Below are 18,695 nucleotides of genomic sequence, written 5' to 3'. Positions count from 1 at the left end.
GAGCCCGGTCGGACCGGGCCCCAAACCGGACAGCCGGCTCCAGGCCCGGTCAGACCGGCCCCCAAACCGGATCTGACGAGAATGCCCCACCAAACTACCTTAACTTATCCATTCGCGTACCTGTTCGCCCTTGCTGGCCATGTATGACTATATAAGTAGCTGGAACCCCTCATTAGCTCTTTAGACTTGTTTTGAACTCAAACCTACATTTGAGCTTAGTCTCCCTTGGGTATCATCCCTCTGTAATCAAGGCCATCCTTGTTGTTGATTTGGATATTGTTGAGTGAGATTCTAGTACAAGCTACTCTCTCTCCCTCACCAATCCCCTTTTCTCCAACACCAATCTCTCACCGGGAATTCTGCCGCGTGCCTCTTCCGGGTGATTCTATTGGCGTGGTCCATCGAGCCACGGGGGTAAGTATCGGGTGTATCGGGTTGGTGTGCGTGCGTGAGTCTCGGAGTTCCTCGTGTTCGTCGTGTTCTTCGTGTTCCTCGCGTTTTCCCATCTCCCCTCTTGGTTTCGAAGTCAATCCGCGAGATCGGGCCACACACGGGGTCTTAGACCTCATCAAAGTCCTTCAACAAGATCGTCACCAAGCGGATCGCCATGCCCACCATGGGCGTGACGACCAACCCCAAGACCAAGGTCCTCAAGATCAACCTCGGCGAGATCTCCGTCGCCACCCTCACCATGACCAACGTGGTCGAGGAGAGCCTCACCATGATCAAGATGAGAGACCCAACATTGAGCATCGTCCTCGACCGCGACAAGATCTTCAACCACATCCTCACCGTGAACCAAGTGAAGCAAGTGTTCAACTCCAACGCCAACCCAATGCTATGGTTGGCCGTCGAAGACCTCCTATTCCACATCTAGCCGCAAGAGATGAAGGCGCCCCTCCTCGTAGAAGAACCTTGGAGGATGAAGAGAACATGTTTGGAAGACTCAAGTTCACCATGCCAAAGTTCAAGTTGTGCCAAGAAATGAAGACTACGCCAACACTTGGTGGGAGCAAGTCCTCACTCTTCGAGAAGAGAAGGGTGAACCTCCTATTGACACTTGGGAAGAAATGAAGAAGGAGATGCATGCTCGCTTTGTCCCCGCACACTACATGACCGACCTCTTCAACAAGCTCCAAAAGTTGAAGCAAGGCACCAAGACCGTTGAGGAGTTCTACAAGGAGATGGAGCTCACTATGATGCGAGCCAACATCCAAGAGTCCGAGGAACAAACAATTGCTCGTTTCTTCAATGGCCTTACTTATCCTATCAAGAGGATTGTCGAGTTCCAACCCTACTCCAACATGGTTGAGTTAGTCCACCAAGCATCGAAGGCCGAGCGCCAAGTGATTGAGGACATCAAGTACTCCAAGGCCAAGTCCTATTTCTCCTCCAAGCTCGCTACATCGACTCCTCCTACTACATCAACTCCTTATGCTACAAGTGCCAAAGCCGACGCATCCTCTACACCTTCCAAGAAGCCGACTATCCAAAGTCGAATGAAGCAAACGGTCTCCTCCACCGCCTCCTCTAAGGCATCCACGGGACCCTCTAGTGTCACTTGCTTCAAGTGTGGCACCCAAGGTCACAAATCGTTTGAGTGCAAGAACACCAATGATATGGGCACGGAGGCCTATGTGGAGCCCCGATTCAGGACTCCACCAGCTTAATTATATTAGTTTATGTAATTGTCATATATGGACAAATTAGGGATTTTTAATAAATCGAGTCAGTCTTGGTTTGGGCCTGTCCAACCAAGTTAGGGAGGCCCATAGTGGGGCGCCCAGCCCAATAGGGGCTGGCCGGCCACCTCTCTCTCATATAAGGAGGTGGGGCGGCTAGGGTTTAAGACGGTTCCAGTTTAGTCTAAAGTTTAGGTTATACCTAGTTGCGTGTGTTCACGTGTATCATCCCTCCGGGGGTACGGCGCTGCCGTTTATCTATACTATTATCCGCTGCGAAGGTTCTTGTGTTCATCAAGGATTATCTAGCTCTTGGTTTGAGGCGTATCGTTCATCGATTCGTTGCTTGCTGGATTCGTTCCCTCTTCTCCAGGCTGCGTTCATCGCGTTGTTGGGAGGATTCTCTACCCCAGGTTCTCGCTGTGAAAGATCGGGCATCAACTTAGGTGGATTGGCTTGGATCTACCGTATCATGTGGTATCAGCTTTCTGGGTTGCTCACGGCGAGGTGTTGTTGATCGATCTCTTTGATCGGTTTGCATCGGAGAAGATTAGCTCTAAGATCGGAGGAGTTTGGCTCTCGGTCGAAGGAGGTTGGTTGGAGGAAGTTTGGTGTTGTTTGGTGAAGTTTGGAGGTCATCCATGGCTGTTTCGGAGGTCCAAAATCGCGACCAGAATCGGGAAGAAGACGAAATTTCACGACCAGGAAAAACTTCGTATGAAATCCGGTCCAACCGGGCCCTGGGCCGGGCTGGCGTCTATGCCTGCGGTTTTTCCTCCGTCGTTTTCTCCTGTTGCTGCGGTGGTTTCTCCGGTAATGCTGGTTCCTGCTGTTGATGATGTTGTTGCTTCATTTGGAGACGATGTGCGTGGCATACGGTGTTCACGTGGCACGAAATCCGGTGATGTTTTCAATGATTACCTTGATATCCGCCGTTGGGAGGACGTACCACATTGTGTGTCAGGACTAAAGTGGTATTTATGCCATGACGCGACAATTGAGCAGTATGAAGAATGGGAGAAGTACATGGAATTGGGTTTCCAACGATGTCGTCGCTACAAAGGGAAGTTCAATGGGTATGATGCCTGTCTTCTAGCTCACCGGCGTGTGGATGCCGAGTTGGACATATATTGGTATGATGCCGTTGATAGAGGCGAGTATGCTTATACTTGGGCGGACTTCAAAATGTTTCTTCGTGGTGGTTTTGGGTTACCATTGCAGCAGCGTAAGCAGTCGTCCAGAGTTGTGCATGCAATAGAGGAAGTGGACAAGTGCATAGTTCCTATTCAGGAGATTGTTCCACTACCAACAGTCACTAAGGTTGAGGTGAAATCTTCAGAGGAGAGGAAACCTGGCTCTGATACCAAGAGCGCTACTGTGACTGTTGAGGCGGATGTACCATTGAGCGGGCTGAATATGCAACTCAAGAAGGGACAAGGTGATGCTTGCAAGACAATTGACAAGAGTCAGCGGTGGAGTTTGTTTCAGACTCAGTGCTTTATCAAGGGCAAGGCTTGCAAGTTGATGGTTGATGGTGGTAGCTGTACTAATGGCATTAGCAAGGCAATGGTGACAGCGTTGGGGTTGTCTACATGGCGTCTTTCTGAACCTAAACGTCTTGAGTGGTTGAATAGGTGTGGTATGCTGAAGATTACTCATAAGGTGCGTGTGCCATTTACAGTTGATGATTATGTTGATGAGATCGATTGCGATGTGTTGCCATTGGAGGTGTGTGGATTGCTACTTGGGCGTCCTTGGCAGTATGATCGCAATGTGACACATGTCAAGCGAGCAAATACATATTCTTTTATGCATGGTGGCAAACAGCGGACTTTGAAGCCTATGGGTGATGATCATATCAAGTCCGATGTGGAGTTAGTGGTGCGTAAGGAGAAGTTGCACAAGCCTAATGTGCAGCATAAGGTGCATGATGTTCCGAGCATTGATGTTGGTGATGTTTCAGCCAAGCCTGTAGATGACAAGCCAGTTCTTGTTGGTGACAAGCCGGATGAAGCTACACTTGTTGTTGATGTGGATGTTACAGCATGTGCTACAGTTCCAGTTTGTGTTGATGCTAGTATACAGACTGATGATGTTTGTGCTGATGGTGTGTCAGTACATATGGCGCAGATGCGCGTGGGAGGAGTGGGAGGCGAGCGCGTCAGTGGAGACAGTGGGCAGCGGCATTACCGTGCTAGGAGTACTGCAGTCCAGTTTTCCGCGATACCGCGGATGCATCGAGGCAAGGATGGACGTGTGAGACATCTATGTGGCCCAGGAATTACACATCTTGTGCAGGGTCATGTGCAGCGACACAAGGGTCCATCAAAACCTCGCAAGAAGAAGGAATTGGCGCCGAAGTCCAAGTTCATGTGGAGAAGAAAGGAGGCGCCAAGTGCTGTATCAAGTCGAGAAGGCCGCGAGGGAGGATGTGGTGTGGAAGGCAAGCAAGACTTGAAGACGGCGAGGACATGTCATGTTCATATCACGTCACCTTTTCCAGAAGACCCTCACGCGTTGGGGACAACGCTTCTTGAAGGGGGGGAGGATGATATGGGCACGGAGGCCTATGTGGAGCCCCGATTCAGGACTCCACCAGCTTAATTATATTAGTTTATGTAATTGTCATATATGGACAAATTAGGGATTTTTAATAAATCGAGTCAGTCTTGGTTTGGGCCTGTCCAACCAAGTTAGGGAGGCCCATAGTGGGGCGCCCAGCCCAATAGGGGCTGGCCGGCCACCTCTCTCTCATATAAGGAGGTGGGGCGGCTAGGGTTTAAGACGGTTCCAGTTTAGTCTAAAGTTTAGGTTATACCTAGTTGCGTGTGTTCACGTGTATCATCCCTCCGGGGGTACGGCGCTGCCGTTTATCTATACTATTATCCGCTGCGAAGGTTCTTGTGTTCATCAAGGATTATCTAGCTCTTGGTTTGAGGCGTATCGTTCATCGATTCGTTGCTTGCTGGATTCGTTCCCTCTTCTCCAGGCTGCGTTCATCGCGTTGTTGGGAGGATTCTCTACCCCAGGTTCTCGCTGTGAAAGATCGGGCATCAACTTAGGTGGATTGGCTTGGATCTACCGTATCAACCAAGGTCATGATCACTATGGAGAATGGTGACATCGAGACTCTTGATGAAGATGAATATGAAGCCCTTGTGCAAGCCGCCGTGGAAAGTGAAGAAGCTTATGAGCAAGAAAGTGGAGAAGATCCTCTCTTATGTGAGCATGACCCAAGTCCCTCACTTGTGGTCACAAGGGTGCTAACCACACAACCTCATGCTATGGAAGACCAACGGTGCAACATCTTCCAAACCCGTGCCGGAATTGGTGGCAAGTCGATCAAGGTCATCATAGATGGTGGAAGTTGCCATAACCTTGCGAGCACCGAGTTGTGTGAGAAGCTCAACCTCACTCTCCGCAAGCATCCTCACCCTTACCATATCCAATGGTTGAGTGACAAGGGCAACGTCAAGATACAACATACCGTCACCGTCAACTTCAAGATAGGCCCTTATGAGGACACCATCGAGTGTGACGTGGTACCCATGACGGTGTGCCACATGTTGCTTGGCCGCCCTTGGCAATATGACAAGAAGGCTATACATGATGGACTCTCCAACACATACACCTTCAAGGTCAACGACAAGAAGTTCGAGTTGCGCCCGATGACTCCTAGCCAAATCATCGCGGATAATGCGAAGGCTTTAGCGAGGGCACAACTCCGCACCCACCATAGTGAGATGAGAGGAGAGGGAGCGACCCACCACAAAGAGAGTGAGCGCCACAAGCCATACATGAGTGAGCCCAAGAGTGTCCTTCTAGCCACCAAGAGTGAGTGGAGAGAGCTCCAAGAGAACCCATCCACCATATTGCACTATGTGCTCATATGCAAGGGACCCGCGTCGGAGACTAACGACTTAACCAACATTCCTCCGTCTTTGTTGTCTCTTTTGCAGGAATTTCGAGACGTCTTCCCCGACGAGCTCCCTCATGGACTACCACCACTCCGCGGCATAGAGCACCGCATCGACCTCATACCCGGCGCTCCGCTCCCAAACCGTGCCGCCTACCGCACCAACCCCGAAGAGACCAAGGAGATCAACCGCCAAATTCAAGATCTCCTCGCCAAAGGGTACGTCCGTGAAAGCCTTAGCCCTTGTGCGGTTCCCGTGATCCTTGTGCCTAAACCGGATGAGACGCAACGGATGTGTATGGATTGTCGCCCCATCAATGCCATTACCGTCCGTTACCGCCATCCCATTCCGCGTTTAGATGACATGCTAGATGAACTTAGTGGTGCCACGATTTTCTCTAAAGTCGATTTGCGTAGTGGTTACCATCAAATCCGCATGACTATTGGTGATGAATGGAAAACGACATTCAAGACCAAACTTGGTCTCTATGAGTGGCTCGTTATGCCTTTCGGTCTTTCCAATGCACCATCTACTTTCATGCGCCTCATGAATCACATCTTGCGTCCTCTCATTGGCAAGAGCGTGGTTGTCTACTTCGATGATATTCTTATTTATAGCAAAAACCTCGAGGACCATGTGCAACATGTGAGAGAAGTCTTGTGCATCTTGCGTCATGAAAAGCTTTATGCTAACCTCCCCAAGTGCACCTTTGCTCAAAATAAATTGGTTTTTCTTGGTTTCGTGGTTTCCGCTAATGGGATTGAAGTTGATTCTTCCAAGGTGGAGGCCATCCACAATTGGCCTACCCCTACAAATGTTGGTCAAGTCCGAAGCTTCCATGGACTTGCCGGGTTTTACCGCCGCTTTGTGAAAGATTTTAGCACCATTGCTTGCCCTTTGAATGAGCTTACCAAGAAGAATGTTCCGTTTGTTTGGGGCAAGGCCCAACAAAATGCTTTTGATGAGTTGAAGAAACGCCTTACCGAAGCTCCCCTTCTTGTTCTTCCAAATTTTGCCAAAACTTTTGAGATTGAGTGTGATGCAAGTGGGCTTGGTATGGGTGGTGTTCTTATGCAAGAGGGCAAACCCGTGGCATACTATAGTGAGAAGTTGGATGGCGCACGCCTCAACTATCCTATATATGACAAGGAGCTCTACGCTTTGGTTCGTGTTCTTGAAGTTTGGCAACACTATCTTTGGCCAAAAGAGTTTATCATTCGTTCCGACCATGAGTCCTTGAAATATTTGAAAAGCCAACACAACTTGAACAAACGACATGCAAAATGGGTTGAGTTCATTGAGTCCTTCCCATATGTGATCAAATACAAGAAGGGCAAGGACAATGTTGTGGCGGATGCTCTTTCCCGCAAAAACACCCTTTTGCTAACTCGTTTGGATTTTCATGTTTTGGGACTTGAAGAGATCAAAGAACTCTATCCTTCCGATTCTTTCTTTGCTCCAATTTTTGAGAAGTGCTCCGTTGAGCGAGGAGTGGATGATTTCTATTTGCATGATGGCTATTTGTTTAAAGCTAACAAGATTTGCATTCCCAAGTCTTCGCTTCGAAAATTGCTTTTGCAAGAATCTCATGGAGGAGGTCTTATGGGTCACTTTGGACGTGACAAGACATATGCCATGCTCTCAACCCACTACTATTGGCCAAAGATGAAGCGAGATGTGGATCGCCTTTGCCGTCGGTGCACAACATGCTTACAAGCTAAGTCTACCTCCAACCCTTATGGTCTTTACATGCCATTGCCTATTCCTTATGCACCATGGACGGATATTAGCATGGATTTCGTTCTAGGCTTGCCTCGCACTAAGCATGGTCATGATTCTATATTTGTTGTAGTGGATAGATTCTCTAAGATGGCTCATTTCATACCTTGCCATAAGAGCGACGATGCTTCACACATTGCTTCATTGTTTTTCAGGGAAATCGTCCGCCTACATGGAGTACCACAAAGCATTGTGTCGGATCGAGACGTCAAGTTCATGAGTTATCTTTGGAAGTCGCTCATGGCAAAGTTTGGAGTCAAGCTCTTGTTCTCATCATCATCGCACCCGCAAACGGATGGCCAAACGGAAGTGGTCAATCGAAGCCTCTCCACCCTCCTACGCATCCTCGTGAAGAAAAACTTGAAGTCATGGGAGGAGTGCACGCCTCACGCCGAGTTCGCCTACAACCGCGCCAAGCACAAGACTACGTCACGGAGCCCCTTCATGGTCGTCTATGGCTTCGAACCTTACACGGCGCTCGACATACTTCCGCTTCCCCTACACGAGCGCATCAACATGGACTTCGACAAGCGCACCGCCGCCGTCAAGAAACTACATGAAGAGACAAGGGCAACCATACAAGAACATGTTCTTCGTCAAGCCAACCGCATCAACGCCAAGAAGAAGGCAAGGATATTCGAAGAAGGAGACCTCGTTTGGATCCACCTACGGAAGGAACGGTTCCCTCATGAGCGCAACTCCAAGCTCAAGCCAAGAGGAGATGGCCCCTTCAAGGTCCTCAAGCGCATCAACGACAACGCTTACGTCATCGACATACCGAGCATCCAAGTACTTGGTGAGCAACACGTTCAACGTCTCGGACTTGTCACCCTATCATGGAGATGAGGAGGTGCAAGAGTCGAGGACGACTCTTTCCCAAGGGGGGGGAGATGATGTAGCCCCGGTCACCGACGTCGCTACACCAAGACCAACAAGTCCCCCAAGTGGACCGATGACGCGAGCCCGAGTCAAAGCGCTACATGATAAGGTGAACTCACTCCTCACTACCCTTGATCTTGATACCCCATTGGATGGACTGCTACCTCGAGGCCGATATGCTTTGTGTTATCGATATGAACCTCGAGAGAAGGACGTCGCAGCAGACCCGAAGATGGACAAGGAAGGAGGAGGAGAAGAGTGGCCGCCGAAGGACGCCCTCGGCTGGCACTGCCGGCCTCCGGGCACGGCTGCTGCCGGCCTGCTCACCCCGGCAGCTGCTTAGGCCTCAAGCCCGATCGCTGGCTGCTCACCCCGGCATCGCCGGCCACGGTTTCAAGCACTGCCGGCCCTTCCCAGTGAAGACGCGACCAGCGGCACCGCCGGCCTCGAACCGGCGGCAACTGCCGGCCCCACCGCCTTGCGGCCAAGCCCTCGTTGACTTCATCTCAACCGTTGATTTCGCATCTATGGACCAGGATAATTTATGTAGTGCCGATTTTACCCCTGTACGAATCTGGACCTATAAGTACCTCACCCCTTCCCCCAGATTAGGGTTAGACTTGTTTTGAACTCAAACCTACCTTTGAGCTTAGTCTCCCTTGGGTATCATCCCTCTGTAATCAAGGCACCTTGGTTGTTGACTTTGATCTTGTTGAGATTCTAGTACAAGTTACTCTCTCTCCCTCACCAAGCTCTTCCTCTCCAACCCCAATCTCTCTCCGGGAATTCTGCCACGTGCCTCTTCCTCGGAGATTCTATTGGCGTGGTCCATCGAGCCACGGAGGTAAGCATCGGGTGTATCGGGTTGGTGTGCGTGCGTGAGTCTCGGAGTTCCTCGTGTTCGTCATGTTCTTCGTGTTCTTCGCGCTCTCCCACCTCTTCCCTTGGATTTCGGGGTCAAGCTGCGAGATCGGGCCACACACGGGGTCTTAGACCTCATCAGTCCTCCTATTGTTATTGGGGTTGTATCTTGGCTTGAAGCTTAAACTGGTATTGGGCTTATTGTTCACAAATTTCTTCGGCTCAAACTTGGCCTTCTTGCGTTTCTCCTCTTGCAATTGTTTAAAATCATCCTCCAGGGTGATTGCGGCATCAACCAACTCCTGGAACTCTGTTGCTCTCAACATCCCGAGCTGCATCTTGAAGTTAGGATGTAATCCTCTCATGAACCTTTTCTTTCTCTTATCCTTAGTACTTACTTCATTAGCGGCATATCTGGATAGCCCTGAGAACTCACTAACAAATGTCAGAATTGCTTTGTCTTTCTGTTAGAGATTCTTGAACTCTCCGCGCTTCAACTCCATCACACTTTTAGGGACATTGGATTTCCTGAACTTCTGATTGAACTCCTCCCAGGTGAATACCTTCTCACATGGGTGTACTGCTACTATGTTATCCCACCATGATGCAGCGGGTCCACACAACAGGTGTGTTGCGTATCTCACTTTCTCTTGATATGTGCATCCAATGGTCTTGAACTTGCGCTCAATGTCCATCAGCCAATCTTCAGCGTCCATTGGCTCTGGGGCATAGGCGAAGGATATTGGCTTGGTATCTGAAAGTCCAACAGAGTAACGCCTTGGTTTTCTGGCCTTTCAACTCTGTTCTGTTGCAGCAACTTTTGGAAGAATTTCTTCTGCTGCTCCATTGTTGCACATTGTCTTTCCTCCAACATTTGCATGTATTGGAGAAAGTTGTGTTGCATCATCGGAGGTGCTGGTGGAAACTGATTTCTTGCGGCTTCACCTGCCTCCTCCTTCTATTTGGCCTCGCGCTCGAGGCGCTGTGCTTCGCTCTCCTCTCCCGGCGCTCCTGACCTTACCCCTAGCTCTGTAACACAAAGTGGTACTCATAGTTACTCCATGCGCAAGTTTTCTGAGCTCAACTTTGTGCACAGAACTAGTCACGCAATGGAAATCAAGAAGCAAATCCAAATCATACATAACATATACCATGTATATACATACATAAGTGGTTTATTACAATACCCATAAGTAGTGTGAGTATGCAAACTCACTTATTGTATGAAAATTACAACTTATTAAACTATTACACACTACAATACATGTGATACAATAGTATTGTAGTCTCACCTCCTTTGGTGGTCACTACTTGTGGCTTCATTCCTGGTACATCCTAGGATTCCATCCGGTCAAATGTGTCGTCCTCCTGATAGTGTCTGGAACATATGGCCTCCCAGTAGGCTGGTAGTCCGAGTTTGAGGATGATCCCAAGGAGAAATCTGTCATCATAAAATGATTATTTAGTGATGCATAAGCATCCCCCATGGAATACTCCACCTCCGCAATGGACACGTTTCCGGTGTGCTCAGAGGTGTTCATGTCGAATGGTCATTGCCTTCCTTTGCCTCCGGAACTCTCCCCTTGACCACATTACGTGCCTTCCCTCCATCGGAGTCTGACTCGATCATTATAGGGTACTCCTGGTAATCTCCCAACTCATAGTGATAGCTCTGGTACTGATCTACCGCGTCCTGGTCTATCTCCGGGTCACATCTCACCGGATCTCCCTGAGTTCCCATGAATGATCCCCAACGTCATCCAGTGGAATTCTCAATAGGAGTCTCCGAGCGTTGGTTGTTCCCGGATTCCTCTCCTCCCTCATATCCACCATAGTTACTGCTAGGAAAGAACCTAGGTGTTTGTGGTGCTGGTTGTGGTTCAGGAGCATCTATGTCTATGTAATCACCAGTTGAGTAAACTGGTGCAGGTGGCTCACTCTCCATTGGCTCCTTACCTTTTGACTCCTCCTTAGGCTCAGTAAACTCATCTAACATTGTGTCAATTGCTCCCGACAAGTGTCGGTTCAACTGAAAGAATAACGTCAGAAGGTTCCTACATTTGTCCACGTGTTTTGCGGCTTCTGCAGGTTTTCTCTTGGCGAACTTAAAGTGGTTTAGAGTCGGATCATCGTCCTCCTCCATATGTGGGGTATGTGCAAATTCGAACCAATAAGATACTTGGTCTTATGCTCGCGAATATCGGTGATAGCTTTCATAATAGCTATGTGATAGACTGTCCTGATTATCCTAGCCTCTCCTGCAGGCATAATTGCACTCATACCTAAGGCTTCAGGTAACTGGAGTCCCACCCTACACTTCGCCAGTACAGTACCATCATAGTACATGTATTTCATTGCTCGGATTTGGGGATCGCACCCAAACTCGAGTAACATAGCACGGAGTGTATCAGCGAGTCCCCCGTCATAGTCATTCAACGTGGATTCCTTCACTTTCACGTTGCGTCTGGAACGTGAACTGGCCATAGTTGGCTGTGGATAAGAAATAATATAATATTAGTAATAATGCATCATAATAGTAATAATAAACAATTATCGCACTAAAAGATATGAATGTATTATTCTCAAGTGAATAGACACAATATTTTTAGAGAATTCTTTACTACTCCTATTTGACTCCTACCGTTTCGTCCCATTAACTAGGTTCCAACCTAAGGTCAAAGCTTTTGCTCTGATACCAACTGTGGTGACCCTGCATACCACTACATGTTGTAGTATGTCATTTGTTGACATAACATGTGTGAAGTACCAATCCACAAATATTACAACCCTCAGAGTAGTACAACAGAAACATAGCTGGTCCAAATTCACATGTTATTACAAACCATATATATACATAATCCCGGAGCTCCTCCTGGGTCCATAGAGGTTTACTCCTAGGTTCGAGGTGAACCCTACTCAACTTACAGTATATATATGTCTTAACAAGTTTAACATTGTTCGATTCGTGCAGCTAAATGCTAAAGAGTTCGTGCTGCTCGATTACTACTACTACTATCGTGGTTCATGCTTGTTCTCCTTCTGGAACCTCCCTGGTTCCATACACTATCGGGTAGTCGACCCCCTCTACTCCTCCAGAGAGGTCTGGTTCTTCGTAGTAGATCCCATCTGGGCTGTCTTATCATTCGTTGGCCTCCTCAAGGTGATCCAGACAATCTATGCAGGGGATTATAAGAGGTATGAGTACAAGCGTACTCAACAAGTTCATTATAGGAAAGAGGTGTTTAATGAACTAGATACGATACTAGACAAGAAAGTCTAATACCAATGCAGGTTTTCATAATCATTTCTTCAAAAGGTTGCTTTTATTCAGAAGAACTATGTCCGTCAGCCTTCACCGTTTTACTAGAACTTCACGGAGTTCCTTTTCGGCAGCGTTCGCATTTCCAAATCCGGAACGAGGAGTGACAGGTCACGATTCATTACACTCTGCAGAGGTGTGTTGCTTTACCCATAAGAGATCTTAACCTTGGTGCCAACCGTGCAGCTTTCCCGTGCACACTTCCGTGGTGTGAGGCCCGATATAAGGTCCTAGCCAATATTGCATTCCTTCGCGACCTTGCACACCCACCCTTTGTTGCAATTCCGACCTTGGGTCCTCGCCGGTCAGCGTACCCCTTTGGATACCTTCCGACCTTGACAACAATCAGATTCTCGACCCAATTCCTTCGCCGGTCATTGCAACCCATCATAGACCGCACTACCGTGGGGAATTAGAATGGGATCCCCACCCTCACGTTGCTCTCGCAAGACACAATTGCTACGGTAAGCACATCTGTTGATGTACGAGAGGAAGAAACACACTTGACTACTCCGTCCCACTCTAGATCTTATGGTTAAGATGGGTCTTACGGCACAAGAATCACTAGACGACATTTGTTGTTAATCCTAAATGGATATAAACCCTTGCAATGGAACCTCCACCATACTCATGCCATGGTTCCATTGCCAACCACATAGTCATATTCATAGTTATGAAATTAGCATATTTGATTTTCATGCAAGAGTGATAAGTATAGTACTTTGCAAGTAATTTGGTAAAAATACTCAAAGTAACATGAGCAAGCGATGAACTTGCCTGGCGACTGCAATGTAGTGCAGTTGGATTGTTTGGACTGACCCTGGTCCTCTGTTTCTGAAAGATAGCATCATTGTCCATTAAGGGCAATGGTTAAAGATTCAAATATGCATGCTTTCGATTTTTAGGGTTTGGTTCCCCCTTTCCCGATGATTTATGATTTAATGTCAAATGTGTTTAATAAGAAGGATTTACGAATACTCCTTAAGAGTAAAAATAATATCTTGGAATTTTGCCAAGATTTGTTTAAGTCCAAAATTATTTATGGACTTATTTAATCAATAAAAATATGAGTTTATTTTTAATAATCTTTTATTAAGTTCATTTTCTTTGAACTTAATAATGGTTTAAATTTATTTGTCTCAAAAATTATATCTCATATTTTATTATGATAGAGAATTTTATTTTGAGTGGTTTGCATATTTTTCTCTATTTTTTTAGAGTTATATACAATTTATAGTATTAATTCAAAGTTCTGTTTTTTTAAATAATTTGGAAAATACCCAAAATACCCCTCGGGCCCACCTGTTAGCAGCCCGAGATGGTTAGGTTGGACCAGCCCGTTGGGCTCGGTCCAACCGACCCAGACACGCTCGTCGTCCTCACCTCGACCTAACCCTAGTCTCGCCTCTCGCTCTCGCGACGCCGAAGTCGCCTCCGCCGTTGCCGATTAAATCCAGCCGATTCCGGCCATCACCGGTGACCAGATGGGTCGCATCTGACCCGCCTCTTGACGGCGAACACGATGGTCCGCATCGATCTGGCGAACTCGGCCTCGTCCGCTCGTCTCCGACCCTCCTGTGCGTCTAGGGTTTCGGCGTCTGCCGCCGCCGCACGCTGGAGATGTTATGGACCCCGTCCTGGTGCTCCTCTGGGTATGAGGTGCTTTGCTGGGTTGCCATGGTGGTCACCGTGGCTTGGCCAAGCCTGGTGCCGCCGTGTGCCCTGGTGTGCACCACCGTTGCTGCCATGGCCGTTTCGACCATCTCCTCCCCGGTATGTGCTCCTCCCCACTTTCTATTTCTTGTTCTAGCTCTTGTCTCTCCCTCTGTGTACCCTGGCGTCCCTCTCCTTGTGCTACTGCTGCTGCTTATGTGCTGGTGATACGTCCATTTTGCATCACTATTTTATATCATAATTTACTGTTATTCATTGATATATTTCATATTTAGAGGTGATACTTATGTTATTTCATCTATTTTGCATGTTTCTTGATTGTTGGAGAATCGCGCACCGGAGTCAGGATTCTGCTGGAAAAAGCGCCGTCAGAATGCAATATTTTGGAAGATCAACAATTGACGGAAATTATACTGAAAATCCTATTTTTCCAGAAGACGAAAGTAGCCAAAAGGAGGAGCCGAGGAGGGCTGATGTGATGCGGGGTGGCCTTCGGTCACCTCCACACCAAGACCAACAAGTCCCCCAAGTGGACCAATGACGCGAGCCCGAGTTAAAGCTCTTCATGATGAGGTGAACTCGCTCCTCACCACCCTTGACCTTGGTACCCCGTTGGATGGATTGCTACCTCATGCCGACGTGTTATGTGTCATTAGGTACAAGGAGCATCAAGAGCACGAAGAGGAGGACACACCATGGTCAAGGGAAGGAGAGAAGCATCTGGACATGGAGATGATCGTGAAGCCGAAGCCGATGTCGCACGAAGCGCTCCAAGGAAGAGACGGACGCTGGCCGGTCCAGGACCCGGTCAGACCGGACCTACAACCGGACGCCCCGGTCATAGGCCCGGTCGACCGGGCGCAAACCGGGCCAGCTCCCTCGTACCGGACGACGACCGGACCCAGGACCGGAAACCCGCAGCTTCCGGTTTGCGCCGGTCGGCCGGACCATGACCGGACAGCCGGTCCCAGGCCGGTCGACCGGACCCAAACCGGACTCCGACGAGGATGCCCCACCAAACTGCCTTAACTTATCCATTTGCGTACCTGTTCGCCCTTGCTGGCCATGTGTGCCTATATAAGTAGCTGGAACCCCTCATTAGCTCTTTAGACTTGTTTTGAACTCAAACCTAAATTTGAGCTTAGTCTCCCTTGGGTATCATCCCTCTGTAATCAAGGCACCTCGGTTGTTGATTTGGAACTTGTTGAGTGAGATTCTAGTACAAGATACTCTCTCTCCCTCACCAAGCTCTTCTTCTCCAATCCCAATCTCTCACCGGGAATTCTGCCGCGTGCCTCTTCCGGGTGATTCTATTGGCGTGGTCCATCGAGCCACGGAGGTAAGCATCGGGTGTATCGGGGTGTGTGTGTGCGTGAGTCTCGGAGTTCCTCGTGTTCATCGCCGTGTTCTTCGTGTTCCTCGCGTTTTTCCCATCTTCCCCCTTGGTTTCGAAGTCAATCCGCAAGATCGGGCCACACACGGGTCTTAGACCTCATCATATGGTATCAGCAGCTCTTGGTTACCGCGGATTTGACCTCCCACCCACCCGATTTCGTCCCTAGAAAATTTTCCAAAAAAATCCCCAAAAATAGCCCTAAATTGCCTCTTGACCGATCTGTGATTTGGTTGCGTTTTGAGTGGTTTTGGTCCGTGGATCTGGTGTTGTTGTGCTTGATCTACTATTTCCCCAACTTTTAGCCTCCAATTCCATCGTTTCCCCTCGATTTGGTCGATTTGGTTTGGTTTTCGTGAAGAACAGGAGAGAGAAACCTTCATCCCGCGAAATCCGGTTTCGAGCCCGGTCAACCGGGCCACAGACCGGACGGCCCAGCACAGAACCCGGTCGACCGGGCGGCAACCGGACAGGCCGGTCCAGGAGCCGGTCCAACCGGACCCCAGACCGGGCGCATCTTCGCGCCCTCCTTCGACCTCGTCTTCCGGCGATCTCCACCACCACCACCACCACCACCATCATCGCAGGTATAACTTGCAGGTCACCTTGTAACCCCTCTTCCTTTTGCGATCTATCCCATCGAGCATTGCTTGTTTAGTGTTGCGAGACATTGCACGTGGCCCCGCATTGTGAGGTGTGTGTGTCGCGTTGAGTAAGGCACCCAAGCAAACACTCGTGTGGCAAGATAGCAAAAGCGAGGCTAACGCTAACATAGTGCGTCAAAAAGCCCCAAAAACACAAAAAGAGTGCGAGTAGCACCATACATCCATACATCCATACATCCATACGCCCATACATACAAAGTGTCCACGTGCCACCAAAGATACAAACGAGTGCAAGTGCCGCCATATACAAAAGAGAAAAAGCTTTTAAGCAAAGAGAGATAGGAGAAGAGAGGCCACGTGTGAATCTTGTTGTCTCTTCCTTTGCAACCAAAGCTTTGGCTCTCCTTGTGTTAGTGTGACACCGAGCACTTATACATACACTTTTCCGCTCACTTTTGGTTGCACTAACCCCGTTTATCTCGTGTGTGTGTTCCACATCTTTTCTCGTGTTTATAGTGATCTTCACATTGACATTTGGATTTTTGGACCTCACCCACTTTTGACAACATACTCGATCTTGGATTTGTCTTTTGGCTTTCCACTACACTCGCCTAACACCATATTTGCTAGCTTTTGCGTGTGGTTTTGCGTGTGTCCCCGATACACTGGATCTTGCTTTCGGTTTGGTGGATTGCCTCAATACTATCTTACCTTGGTAAGGGTACGAGGTAGTCTCCTTCCACTAACATACACAACATAGTTCTTGTCTTTGCATCATGGATAGGACCGGAGATACCAATAGGGATGAAGAGATCCTTCGCAACACCGAGAGGTTGGCTACTCAACACAACCTATGGACGCAACGACAAGAGTTCAAGGAGCAACTCTCTCTCTTCGAGACGCGCATCGATGAGCAATACAATGAGGTGGCTCACAACTTCTCCACCGTCAACCAAGACTTGGCCCTTCTTCGTGAAGCTACGGACAACTTGAATGGCCAAATGGCGGCCAATGATGCCAACATGGAGCGGCGCATGGATAGCCTCGAGCGCGCCATCACCAACTTGGGTCGCCATCGTCGACACCGCTCTACTTCCTCTTCATCAAGCTCTTCCTCAAGGCATGAAGACCATTACTCTCATGGTGGCCTTTCGTCCCCAAGCTCCTCCTCAAGGCGTGAAGACCATCATCGACCTCATCGCTCACATGCTCGTCATGAAGACTCCCGCTCCAACTCTAGGCGTGGAGAAATACATCGCCATGCTCGTCCACATGAGCGTCCTCCACAAGCTCAAGGCCTTCAACAAGATCGTCACCAAGCGGATCGCCATGCTCACCATGGGCGTGATGGCCATCCACAAGACCAAGATCCTCAAGATCCACCTCGGCGAGATCTTCGTCGCCACCCTCACCATGACCAACGTGGACGAGGAGAGCCTCACCATGATCAAGATGAGAGACCCAACATTGAGCATCGTCCTCAACCGCGACAAGATCTTCAACCACATCCTCACCGTGAACCAAGTGAAGCAAGTGTTCAACTCCACCACCAACCCAATGCTATGGTTGGCCGTAGAAGACCTCCTATTCCACCTCTAGCCGCAAGAGTTGACGGCGCCCCTCCTCGTAGAAGAAACTTGGAGGATGAAGAGAACATGTATGGCAAGCTCAAGTTCAACATGCCCAAGTTCAAAGGTGAAGACGACGCCTTGAAGCTTACCTCTCATGGGCACTCAAGGTGGACAAGATCTTCCGCATCCACAACTACTCCGGTGCCAAGAAAGTGGCTATGGCATCACTCGAGTTTGAAGACTACGCCAACACTTGGTGGGAGCAAGTCCTCACTCTCCGAGAAGAGAAGGGTGAACCTCCAATTGACACTTGGGAAGATATGAAAAAGGAGATGCATGCTCGCTTTGTCCCAAAGCACTACATGAAAGACCTCTTCAACAAGCTCCAAAACTTGAAGCAAGGCACCAAAACCGTTGAGGAGTTCTACAAGGAGATGGAGCTCACTATGATGCGAGCCAACATCCAAGAGTCCGAAGAACAAACAATTGCTCGCTTCTTCAATGGCCTTACTTATCCCATCAAGAGGATTGTCGAGTTCCAACCTTACTCCAACATGGTTGAGCTAGTCCACCAAGCATCGAAGGCCGAGCGCCAAGTGATTGAGGACATCAAGTACTCCAAGGCCAAGTCCTATTTCTCCTCCAAGCTCGCTACATCGACTCCTCCTACTACATCAACTCCTTATGCTACAAGTGCCAAGGCCGACGCATCCTCTACACCGTCCAAGAAGACGACTATCCAAAGTCGCATGAAGCAAACGGTCTCCTCCACCGCCTCCTCTAAGGCATCCACGGGACCCTCTAGTGTCACTTGCTTCAAGTGTGGCACCCAAGGTCACAAATCGTTTGAGTGCAAGAACACCAAGGTCATGATCACTATGGAGAATGGTGACATCGAGACTCTTGATGAAGATGAATATGAAGCCCTTGTGCAAGCCGCCGTGGCAAGTGAAGAAGCCTATGAACAAGAAAGTGGAGAAGATCCTCTCTTATGTGAGCATGACCCAAGTCCCTC

Source organism: Lolium perenne, chromosome 7, assembly GCF_019359855.2.
Source record: "Lolium perenne isolate Kyuss_39 chromosome 7, Kyuss_2.0, whole genome shotgun sequence".
Classification (NCBI taxonomy): domain Eukaryota; kingdom Viridiplantae; phylum Streptophyta; class Magnoliopsida; order Poales; family Poaceae; genus Lolium; species Lolium perenne.
Note: the sequence above shows the minus strand (reverse complement) of the source record.